General features: G+C 43.3%; 1 protein-coding gene across 9 annotated transcripts in view; it reads right to left on the reverse strand.

Annotated features, from left to right (window-relative positions):
* LRRC4C (leucine rich repeat containing 4C) overlaps nt 1-13051 on the reverse strand; it is an 856114-nt gene that overhangs the window by 228141 nt on the left and 614922 nt on the right. The gene's annotated exons all lie outside the window — the stretch shown is intronic.

Below are 13051 nucleotides of genomic sequence, written 5' to 3' on the forward strand. Positions count from 1 at the left end.
GGAGTCTCTCTATTTTTCACGACCAGTGAATGGTTCTGCTGTTAATGAATCAGGCTGGGATTGAAGAGACAAGGTTCAGTTTCCAACTCTGCCATTCACATCCTGTGTGACCTTGGACAAGTTATTCAATCTCTCTCTGGCTCTCTGTAAAACGGGCCTAACAATACCTGGGGTTAGGAGGGACCACAAGGGTCATCTAGTCTAACCCCTGCCAAGATGCAGGATTTATTGTGTCTAAACCATCCAAGATAGATGGCTATCCAGCTTCTTTTTGAAAACCTCCAGTGAAGGAGCTCCCATGACTTCCCTAGGCAGTTTATTCCATTGTTTTAGTGTTCTTAAATTAGGAAGTTTTTCCTGAGATTTAATCTAAATCTGCCATGCTGAAGTTTGAACCCATTGCCTCGTCTCCTGCCTTCCATGGCAAGAGAGAATTTTTTTTCCTCCATCTTTTTATGGCAGCCTTTCAAGTATTTGAAAATCATTATTATATACCTTGTAATCTCCTCTTTTCCAAACTAAACATACCCAATGCCTTCAGCCTTTGCTCATATAGCTTCCATTCCATCCCTTTGATCATCTTTGTTGCTTGTATCTGGATCCTTTCCATTTTCTCTAAATCCTTTATATGCACTGGTGACCAAAACTGGATACAGTACCCCATCTGAGGCATAACCAGCACTAAATAGAGTGGTTTTATCATTAAGGCTACAATTTAGTCATGGGTATTTTCAGTAAAAGTCATGGACAGGTCACGGGCAACAAAAAACAAAATTCACGGCCATGACCTGTCCATGACATTTATTATAAATCCCCCTGACTAAATCTTACCTGCTCCTAGGGCACCACTGCTCTTAGGGGCCCCATGGTGCTGATGCCCTGTGGTGTAACTGACTCTGGCTGTCTGCTGCTCCAAGGCCTCTGGGGCTGCCCATCGGCTAGTGCTCAGGCTACCCCTGGGACTGCCCTGGGGTCAGCTGCCCTGATTGCTGCAGCTGTGGAAGTCACAGAATCCGTGACTTCCACAACCTCTATGACAGACTCGCAGCCTTACCTACCACCTTGCATGCTATACCTCTGTTAATGCAACCCAAAAATAGCATTTGCTTTTTTTGCAACAGTATCACATTGCTGACTCATGTTGAGGTTGTGATCCACCACAATTCCCAGATCATTTCAGCAGTGCTGCTGCCGAGTCAGTTATCCCTCATTCTGTATTTATGCATTTGGTTTTTCTTCCCTAAGAGTAGCGCCTTACATTTGTCTTTCATTTTGTTGTCTCTAGTGCATTTCAAGTTATCAAGATCCCTTTGAATTTTAGCTCTATCATCCAAAGTGTTTGCAACTCCCGCCCCAGATATTTGTGTCATCTGAAAATTCTCTTTATTCCTACATCCAAATCATGAATAAAGATGTTAAATAACACCAGACCCAGAACAGATCCCTGTGGAACCCCACTTAAGACCTCCTTCCAATCCAATATCATTCCATTAATAGTTACTCTTTGTTTGCAATTGTTTAACCAGTTAGGTATGCACTTAATGGTAGTTCTAATGAACCTGCATTTCTCCAGTTTACTCATGGGCATCGGGGGGGGGGGTGCGGTACTCAAGGGGGTGTGTGAAGAGGTGCAATCAGTTAGTGGGGGGCCCCTCGGGGGAAGGAGAGAAGAGGCATGAGCAGCAGGCGGGGGACGTCAGGAGAGGGAGCAGAGAGGTGAAGGCAGGGGAAGGGGCCGAGCAGGAGTGGGGCCTGGGGCATAGTGGAGTGGAGCATGGGCAGGGCCTCGGAGGGGAGGAGGCTGAGTGAGGGCAGGGCTCAAGGCAGACCATGGGGAGGGCCACGATCTGGGCACTGGTGCCCCCCCCCCAGCTTCTAAGGAGCTTCTAAGGTGCTCATGCTCAGCCTCCCCAAATGCAGGGGTCACTCTCCGCCCATTAATTTACTTATGAAAATGTCATGTGAGACTGTCTCAAAAGCATTGCTAAAGTCTGGGTATATTATATCCACTCTTTCAGTTGGAAACTGTTGATTCTCACCAGAATGTATAAAACACACAAGAAATGGTTAATTTCATAGATTCTGAGACCAGGAAGAACTGCTATGATCATCTAGTCTGACCTCCTGTTTAACACGAGCCATAGGAATTCCCTGAATTAATTCCTGTTTGAACTAGAACACATTTTTTTTTAAAAACCATTAAATTAGTAAAAGCAGCTACCTGAAGTTTCATGCGTCATGTTCTTGGGTATGATCAACCACTGAGAGCTAGTTCTGAGGCTTCTTATAATAGGATATCCTGCTGGGAACTCTTGGTGGGAAGAACTTTTCAGGACAAATGAAATCTGTCCCTTATTACAATGAAGGAGACTGTCTCATGCTCATGCATTTTCAGTTGATATCAGTTCATTGAGTCTTTATTAATACAGTCCATTGCTGTTTTCTCTCATTCAATTCTGGACTCTTTCATACTTTTACTCCAGACCCATCAGTAAGACAAACTAATAGGAAAACTACCATATGTGCAAAACAGAATGGAAAAAGAGTTGAAAGGAACAGAGTGAGGGGACAGACTGATAAAAACAAACATGCATTTCATTAAAATTTAGTGTAAATGTTGCAATCTTCCATACAGTATGTCCACCAGCATGTATTCTTGCTATTATGTGGTATGAATGTGATTCATGTCCAGAATGACTGATTTATAAAATATTCCAACATATTATGCCCACTCTCCACACAGTAATAGGTATGTGGGCTGTGGTCCATAATGCCCTGCTGCTTATTTTGCAAAAGGCTATCGCTTCCATTTTCAGTTCCTCTGATAATTGGCAGTGTTTGCAGAAGCAGCCAACATTTTACATTAGAGGTTCCGGAGGATGCATCATGTGCTGATTGCTTTCTCTGTCAATTTGTTTTGTTTGCACGGTAATGAAATAGAAATGAAACTATCAAAAATATTCAGCTCATAAAATTTGAAGGAAGATGGGCAGCCCATTCTAGCTGACTGGCAGTATTCCATCTTGATGGGATTAGTTCACTGCTTCCCAATATATCCCTCTAGTAACAAGACAAGATAAGAGGATGACATGAGACAAGACTGTGGGTGACCCTTTCATAATCTGAATGCTTCTGGGTGTTGGAGTATTGTCCAGCAGATCAAGTGCTGGGATAAGTGTTAAATATTTTTTTGGTATAGAGGGCAGTTTTGCAAATACCAAGGTGCTTTACAAAATTATCAATATACACCCAATCCTGGAACTTTAACATTTTATCTTCCATGCAGAGTGCATTCCACTGAATAACACTGAGGGCCTGTAATAAAGACGCTCCCCCTTTGCTGAAGGACATTGACATTTTAAGGGTCCTGGAATGTGCAGAGACCACTTCACCTTGCATTGAAATGGAACCTGTGGGCTACAGCAGCTAGAATGATGACACTAGTCACATTGCAACAGTTAAGGAAAAAAGAGGTGAAGAAGAGTAATTCTGTTGAAACAGCAAGGGGATTCTAAATGAACAGAATATAATTATCAGAGTTGGAATCTGGTCAACACATTAGGTTCAGATTTACACTTTGTGTGAAAGGTGGCACATGAAGATGCACAGCACCTTCCCTAGGGCAAAGGCTCTGGTTCCATTCTGACTTAGAAAGAAAAATGTCATCTACTAAATCACCCATACCACTTGCTACAGAATCCTCGTTTTCCCCCTGGAAGAATCCCATGTCCTCACCTACTGACTTCAATTCTGGAGACTGTGATAGATTCCACCACTTCTTTCATGAAATGATTTCACATCCTAATAGATCTTGCTGTCATCATTGGCTGAGCCTCGCCGGCCAAAGAGATGTGATTTGAAAAAAATCAAATTCATTTCTCAGCCCTGGAAACAGCAGTTAAATCTCGCCCTCCCCACACCCATCTCCCACAAAATACCTTAAAAAGAACACTGTTTCCTGCAAACACATCTGACTGAGTAGAGACATTGATCGACCTTGTTGGAAAGCAATAAAATGCAACACTATTCATGTTGGGGAGAAATTAACATTGTCATTAAACAGAATTGAGCACGTTAGAAGGTGTGGATTGTGAGCCAAAAGAGAATTTAAATATTCCCAGAGTTGCCTACACCTTCCTCTCCTCCAGGGATTTATTATCATTTGCTGTTGTGCTTCCATCCCTAATAAATTGAATAACAAGCTCACTAAATGCAGAGCAATCAGTTGCTCCAATTATTCATATGAAATGTTATCCTTCCAACAAAAGGATGTTGGCACTCTATCACTTGGCAAAGTTTGCTTTCACAGTGTTTTCTTTTTTTTTTCCTACCTCAGTTTGAACTGAATTCAATCACTTAGCATGTTGCTTAAATGGGCCTGCTATATGAAGCAGTGAGAGTGCTTGCCTCCTGGAATGTCTCAGACTTGGCAAAACCAGTTCCAAAGACAGCACGTGAAGGCCATTCATCAACTTTATTATCATTCTGAAGCCTTTTCTACACTGGCAAGTTTCGGCGCAGCAAAACAGCTTTCTGCGGTGTAACTCCTGAGGTGTACACATGGACAAGTCACATAGCATGCAGAAACTGCGCAGCTGCAACGCTGTAAAAAAACGCTCTAAAAAGAGAGGCGTACGGTTTTCTGCACAAGAGCTACAGCCAGGAAGAGGAGGAACATGGATGTGGGAGGAACATGGATGGGGGACAGACACACCATTGCTGCACACAAGCAATTAGTTTAAGCCGCAGTCTTGGAGAAGACCTTCCCTTGATTCCCTGCTCACCCTCAGCAGCGAGATATCTTCCACAATGAACACAGCCTGTGGAAAACGTGGGGACAAGAATGATTATCAGGCCCACCATACAGTGCTGGCTCTCCCCAAGAGCCATGTGCCCACTCTACAGTAGGGTCCAGGAATACTGATTTACCCTGACTCTGTGGCTACTCACGATTTTGGGGGTCTTGTGGCTCATGTGTGTTTGCCTGGGGTATCTGACAGTTAGTGACAGGTATGTGAATAGTGACTGTGTTTTAAAACACTGAATCAGTGTTATGTATGTTGCAAACAATACTGCTTCCATAAAATGTTGCATTTTGGCTTCACAGAGATGACTTTGGGAGCCCTGCCTCCCTCTTTGTTATCGCCAGCTGATCATCTGCGCAGAATTAGAAAGTGGCCACAAAGAACTAAAGAGGACTTTCTACATGAGGTTATGATGCACTCCGCGGCTGAAAAACAGGAATTGAAGAAGTGACGGGACAGCGAGAAGAGGGACCTAAAGGAGAATGTGGCATGCCAGAATGAAGCTATGAAGCAGCTCCTAAACATTATGGAGCGCCAAGAGGATATTAGCACTGCAAACTGGGCACCTCTGGGCCCACCCTCCCCTGAAGCTGCTGCCGCAAAACACTTTTCCATGTGCCCCCCCAGACACCGCCAACACACTCTTATCAAACTCCTGGCTCCAGTATGTACCTGCGGCATCCACTCCTCCCCCACCACAGCAGACTCCCAGTACCCACTGCATTCAACACCCATTCCTCTGAAGTTTAGCCCTGTTGAAGTACAGTACCCGCTGCACTGTACTCCAAAGAGAAGGTTGAATATGATTCCTGGACATACACAAATCTTTAACCATCCTGGGACCCCACCTCTTTCTGGGACCTTTGCTTCCCCCAGTCCTCTCAGTGCTGATGTGTTTTGTTTTTTCTGTCTCTCTCCTCCGGATCTTGTTTTTTAATAAAAGAATTGTTCTGGTTTGAAAACAATCTCTCTTCTATTAAGCGAAAGCAAACATAGCCCTGCAAAGCAACAGACAATTATCTTAAACCTTTATATTGCATCGTCTGCACCTATCACAATCACCTCCTAGCATTACAAGAACTGCACTCCCAAGCATAGCAACAAATATTAGAGGCTTTCAGCTTCAAATTGCTGCCTCAAGGCATCCCTGATCCTTATGGCCCTGCGCTGAGCCCCTCTAAAAGCCCTGGTCTCTGGCCGTTCAAATTCAGCCTCCAGGTGCTGAGCTTCAGCAGTCCAGCCCTGAATGAAGCGTTCACCCTTCCCTTCACAAATATTATGAAATGTACAGCACGTGGCTATAAGCATAGGAATATTGTCATTGGCCAGGTCCAGTTTCCTATATAGGCCAGAGGGCCTTTAAACAGCAAAAAGCACACTCAACAGTCATTCTGCACTTGCTCAGCCTGTTGTTGAACTGCTCCTTGCTGTGTATGGCTTCATAAGCCATGGCATTATGGGGTAGGCGGAGTCTCCCAGGATCACAGTGGGCATTTCAACTTCCCCTCTGGTGATCTACTGCTCCGGAAAGAAAGTCCCTGCTTGCAGCTTCCTGAACAGACCAGTATTCCGAAAGATGCATGCGTCATGCACCTTTCCAGACCACCTGTGTTAATGTCCGTGAAACGCCCATGGTGATCCACAAGCACCTGGAGAACCATAGAGAAATACCCTTCCAATTAATGTACTCAGTGGCTAGGTACTCTGGTGCCAGAATTGGAATATGTGTGCCATCTATTGCCCCTCCACAGTTAGGGAAGCCCATTTGTGCAAAGCCATCCACAATGTCACACACGTTGCCCAGAGTCACAGTCTTTCAGAGCAGGATGCGATTAATGGTCCTACACACTTCTGTCAACACAAGCCCAACAGTCAACTTTCCCACTCCAAACTGGTTAGCAACCGATTGGTAGCAGTGTGGAATAGCCAGATTCCACACTGCAATCACCATGTGCTTGTCCAATGGCAGGGCAGCTGTCATTCTTGTGTCCTTGCACCGCAGGGCTGGGGCGAGCTCATCACATGTCCCATGAATGTGGCTTTCCTCATCCTAAAGTTTATCCCATACATGCACGATGATGTGATCCCACCACTCAGTGCTTGTCTCCCAAGTCCAAAAGCAGCATTCCACTGGCACCTCCATGAATGCCACAAGCAATCTCATGTCATAGATTCTATGCATGGTAAGATCAAAGTTGCATTCCTCTTGCCCTTGTATTTTAAGGAATAACTCCACTGTCACTCGTGATGTGTTAGTCAAAGCAGGCAGCATAGTGGTCAACAGTTTGAGATCCATTCCTGAAGACTGAAGAGGCAGGGCGCGCAATACACAAACTGTTGAAAGATGGCACCAAATGCGGATGAAAGCACAGGGATTGCTGGGATGCGAAGCAATGCATCACGGGGCATTGGGACAGGACCCAGGATGCTCCGCAACCCTCTCTGCCTTCCCACAACTCTTAGCGGCAGAAGAGGAAGAGATGCTCTGTGGGATGGCTGCCCAGAGTGCACCGCTCCGAATACCGCTGCAAGTGCCTCAAGTGTGAACACGCTATTGCACAGGCAGCTGACAGTGTGAACACACAACAGCGGTTTCCCTTCGGTGCTCGATGAGTGGCACTGTAACTCCCGGTGCCGTAACTCTGCCACTGTAGACATACCCTTAGATACAAGCTTCTTGCTCAGAGGGGTAGTCTTCATAGATACTATATTCAGTAATGCCAGGGCCCTGACATATGGCTCCCTTCTTTCAAGAAGGGCAGACATTCCGAGAAACATCATTCTCTTTTCCACATCCTCTCTGCATAAAGTAGAAACAGAGGAAGGAAGCCTTTCATGACGTAAACACCAAAGAAATTAACTTTGTGGGTTTTTTTTAAAGTTTTACTTACTGTACTAAAGATTGTAAAGATATTATTCCGCACAGCAAGCTAGACAAGTGGTCTATGTGGTGCTACACTGTGCCTCTGTTATAGTGATACTACATGCTTCAGAGTAAGATGGTGATTCCCTTTAATTCAGCAAGCAAATATTACAGTTTTCTGGCTGAAATCTGAGCTGAAAGAGAAAATATTGGAAAACGTTTGCAATAAGAAATTTTTAATTCATCTACTGTGCATATTCACACTGGAAACATGATTCCAGTAGTAATACTTATCCAATCAAGGAACAGAAACAATTCCATGTGACCTCTGAGCCCAATCCAAATTAAGCAAAAATCAGTCTGCAAATAATTTCAAATCAATATGTTCAAGAAAATACAAACCTACTTGCAGCCTACAGGTAGAAAAAAAAAGAGGTAAAGTTTGCTGAATAATTTCCTATGAATTATTTACCCAGCTCTTGTAATCACATTCTATTTGCCCATTACAATTGAAAGAGAAAACTACCAGGGCAAAACATAAATTAGCTCATCATGAAGAAGTACACGGTAAGGATTGAAAGTATCAATATTTTCTCCAGCACATGAATCTGGATTTTCCAATTATGAATTAAGCTGGGAAAAAATTGTAGTATGCAACAGTATGAAACTTCAGTGGCTTCACATTTCTCTGCAAACCTGAAACTCAGCCCTGCTTTTTCAAAAGTTTTGTGAAACGTCTGAGTAAAACTGGGCCCAGTTTCATACGAAGGTAGATCCAATTTATGGTTCTTTTATAAACTAGATGAGGCTCAGTAGTTTTGGCGGAATTTTCATTTTAATATGCATTTGTCTGAACCCCAGACTCCAAGTAAGCTTATGGGGTGCAAACATATAGCGATCAAAACTGGAAAAAAAAAGCCTAAAAACCCAATTTTGTCTAAAATTATTTGAATGAAACACACAGAGTTTTGAATGACAGTTATGCAAAATGTAACTGACGTCAGTGTTTAGTTCTGAGATTAACAGTGATGGGACTTACACCAATTTTCATTCTACTTTATCATAATACTGGTCCCAACCTGGCAAAACACTCAAGAAGATGAAAAGGAGTACTTGTGGTACCTTAGAGACTAACCAATTTATTTGAGCATAAGCTTTCGTGAGCTACAGCTCACTTCATCAGATATCCGATGAAGTGAGCTGTAGCTCACGAAAGCTTATGCTCAAATAAATTGGTTAGTCTCTAAGGTGCCACAAGTACTCCTTTTCTTTTTGCGAATACAGACTAACACGGCTGTTACTCTGAAACCTGTCAAGAAGATGAGTAATCTCATTGCATTCAATGGGACTATTCATGTACTTAAATTTAAGCATGGAGTTTGTTGGATCATAGTCACTAGTGCAAATGCTAGCTCTAGTAAATAGAGAATCTAGTAAATGGAGCAGAAGCCCAGGGTTTCCAGTAAAATCATCCATGCAATGATGCACCTGGAATAAATGAACAGTTCATACAGTCAGAGAGAGTAGGGATGGGGAAAGACCTATTAGATTATCAGGAATATTTTGCAATATTGTTATCTATAGCTATCTCCATTGCACAGACACAAATCAGTACAGCTGGCTGAATTTTTTCAAATGTTGATATTTCAGCAAAATTTCAAAACTAGAAAAAATACAAAAGGAAAATATTTTTTTTTCCTTCCCTCCCCCTCTACCCCTTTAATTTTGTGACCAGCTTCACAACTCAGGTACTTGTATGCACAGATATCCAGCCAGGCATCTTTACTCAAACATTATGTACGTGAACTTCTGGGAATTACACATAGGTGTGTGTATTTCACCATTGACATCCAAGGACTTCTGACATCTGGAAAATCAAGCTCTATATCTACAATGATTTAAGATATTGTAAGGCAATAGACTATGACACTATCAGATCTTGGCACATTCTACAAATTGGAGAGCTTTAAGGGGCTTTCAGAAGTCTCAAATGATACAAATTAGTCTATGTGAAAAGGAATTTCAATTCTACTGCTAGACAGCCACACATCTGATGCATGAGATACAGAAAGAATTTATTTGGTCTTTCAAACCAAAGAGAATTCACAACACACTTGGAAAAGCAAAACCTTTAAAAACCAAACCAAACCAAGATAATCTCTTTGCCCAGAGAGTAGTTTAGAGGACTTAATATATTCATATTGTTTTCTGAGTCTGGATGAGAACCATACATTATTACCAAGGAGGCACCTTTGCTGCTTTAATTAATCCAAATGTTGTGCAGATGCTGGTAACATTAGGACATGAAATATTGTAATTGACAAATTTTGGACGTATATCGCTAGATAGATGAAAGGGATCAATGTTAGTTGTTTCTCTCACTCCCAGCAAAGTGTGTGTATGTGTAACAAGTATGATGGGGTCATGCCAGATGGCTACAGGAGAGTGATCCTATTGGGATCTGGGAAGTGGGTGGGCAAAGCTAAAGGATTCCCCCCCCCAGCCTAAGAGGGGGATCTACAGGACCTGAACACCAAATAAATACGGGGGACAACTAATGGAATAACAGGGACAGGAGTGTGGTCAAAGGGTCTGTCATAAATATAAAGGGAAGGGTAAACCCCTTTGAAATCCCTCCTGGCCAGGGGAAAGCTCCTCTCACCTGTAAAGGGTTAAGAAGCTAAAGGTAACCTCGCTGGCACCTGACCAAAATGACCAATGAGGAGACAAGATACTTTCAAAAGCTGGGAGGAGGGAGAGAAACAAAGGGTCTGTGTCTGTCTGTATGCTGCTCTTGCCAGGGACAGAACAGGAATGGAGTCTTAGAACTTTTAGTAAGTAATCTAGCTAGGTATGTGTTAGATTATGATTTCTTTAAATGGCTGAGAAAAGAATTGTGCTGAATAGAATAACTATTTCTGTCTCTGTATCTTTTTTGTAACTTAAGGTTTTGCCTAGAGGGGTTCTCTATGTTTTTGAATCTAATTACCCTGTAAGATATCTACCATCCTGATTTTACAGGGGGGATTTCTTTATTTCTATTTACTTCTATTTTTTATTAAAAGTTTTCTTGTAAAAAACTGAATGCTTTTTCATTGTTCTCAGATCCAAGGGTTTGGGTCTGTGGTCACCTATGCAAATTGGTGAGGCTTTTTATCCAACATTTCCCAGGAAAGGGGGGGTGCAAGTGTTGGGAGGATTGTTCATTGTTCTTAAGATCCAAGGGTCTGGGTCTGTAGTCACCTAGGCAAATTGGTGAGGCTTTTTACCAAACCTTGTCCAGGAAGTGGGGTGCAGGGTTTTGGGAAGTATTTTGGGGGGAAAGACGTGTCCAAACAGCTCTTCCCCAGTAACCAGTATTAGTTTGGTGGTGGTAGCGGCCAGTCCAAGGACAACGGGGGGAATATTTTGTACCTTGGGGAAGTTTTGACCTAAGCTGGTAAGGATAAGCTTAGGAGGTTTTTTCATGCAGGTCCCCACATCTGTACCCTAGAGTTCAGAGTGGGGGAGGAACCTTGACAGGGTCAAACAAAGGGAACCAGATGGGGACACCGAGCAGAGAACCCTGGACAGCGCCCACTGCTCCTCAAAGGCGTCAAAGGAGTCAGTGGACGCCACCCAGAGGAACTCTGCCGGATATGTGAATGGATGGAGGATCAAAAATAGGCCCCACAGTCACAGGAGACTCCATCGGCCAACCTGCTCACTCTGGTTTTATAGATGGCCATTTTAGCCAGGGCAAGGAGGAGGTTGACCCGGAGGTCCCATGACTTTGTGGGGCCACGGATAGGGAGTGCATAAATAAGAAGGTTACAGGAGAGTGATAGAAGGCAGCTATATTAGCCCCAGGTTAAGTAGGTCCCTTTTCTGGGTAAGGTAACAGGGAAGGTTCCAGAACAGCCAGGAACTTTCTGGAAACAATTAAGGCAGACAGGCTGATTAGATCACCTGCAGCCAATCAAGAAGTTGCTAGAATCAATTAAGACAGGCAGGCTAATCAGGGCACTGGGGTTTAAAAAGGAGCTCACTTCAGTTTGTGGTGTGTATGCGAGGAACTGGGAGCAAGAGCGCAAGAAGCTTAGTGTGAGAAGGCGTACTCCTGGAAGACTGAGAAGTATAAGCATTATCAGACATCAGGAGGAAGGTCCTGTGGTGAGAATAAAGAAGGTGTTGGGAGGAGGCCATGGGGAAGTAGCCTAGGGAGTTGTAGCTGTCACACAGCTGTTACAGGAACCACTGTAGACAGCTGCAATCCACGGGGCCGTGGGCTAGAACCCAGAGTAGAGGGCGGGCCTGGGTTCCCTCCATCTCCCCAACTCCCTACTTGATACCGGAGGAGTTGACCTGGATTGTGGGTTCCAACACAGGGGAAGGTCTCCGGCCTGTTCCCCGATCCACTAAGTGGATCAGCAGAGACTGCGGGGATTGTTCTTCTTCCTTTTCCCCATGCTGGCCAGTGATGAGGTTAGCTGAGTGAATGGCAGATTTGAGCCACGAAAGTGGCCAAACTGAGGGCTGCCGTGAACCTCTGAGGCGAGCAAATCCGCCAATAAGCGTAGGACCCACCAAGACAGAGGAGGAACTTTGTCACACAAGATATACACTGAAGATGATAGATGTGGGATGAATTTATTCCCTCATTGCTCATTTGCAATAGATTATTTATCCCAGCTGCCACTTGAGTTTTTAAGTGTCCTAATGATTTGTGTATATCTTTGATACAGATACTTTCAAAACAGAAACATCCACTCTGGAGACAGAAATAGCCATTGTCGATTAGGCTTGTCTGATGCTATGAACTCCCGAGTCCAATGTGAATTTCAGTCAAGGCTAAAAAACAAACGCAGAAAGCGGAACAAGCTGGAAGGAATCTTACATGATTCCAAGTATCTAGATTTGCAGAATCAGGAAACTACAGTGATTTCTAAAGACATATGCTACCTGAGTTATGACCTAGGCTTTTAGTGGAGGCAAACCCCAAGCTTGTCATATTGATCTTCCTGTTTGTCATCATCTGGAAAAAGCCTATCGATTTTCATTTCCAGTTGCCCTTGAGATATTTAAGTTCTTTTGATTGGGTGCACTGTATTCATTTCTGAATTTCTTACAGCTAAATGCATTCTTCAGGAATGTAATATTTCAATATACTGGATCAAAGGAGGCCTGCAAAACTCATCAATTTAATGAGGACTAGTTTATTTTTGAGTTTGCTTCATTCCTATCAAAATGAGCAGGAGAGCCATAGATTCATAACAAAAAGGGGGAAGGGGAAAAAAAGGCAGGGCTAAACTAGTGGTAGAAATTAATTTAATCGCTAGTACCAGATCAAACTACGCACATTATTCAAAGAAAGAATTAATCATCAGCAATACTTTTGGTATTT

The sequence above is a fragment of the Caretta caretta genome, chromosome 6 (assembly GCF_965140235.1).
Source record: "Caretta caretta isolate rCarCar2 chromosome 6, rCarCar1.hap1, whole genome shotgun sequence".
Taxonomy (NCBI): Eukaryota; Metazoa; Chordata; order Testudines; family Cheloniidae; genus Caretta; species Caretta caretta.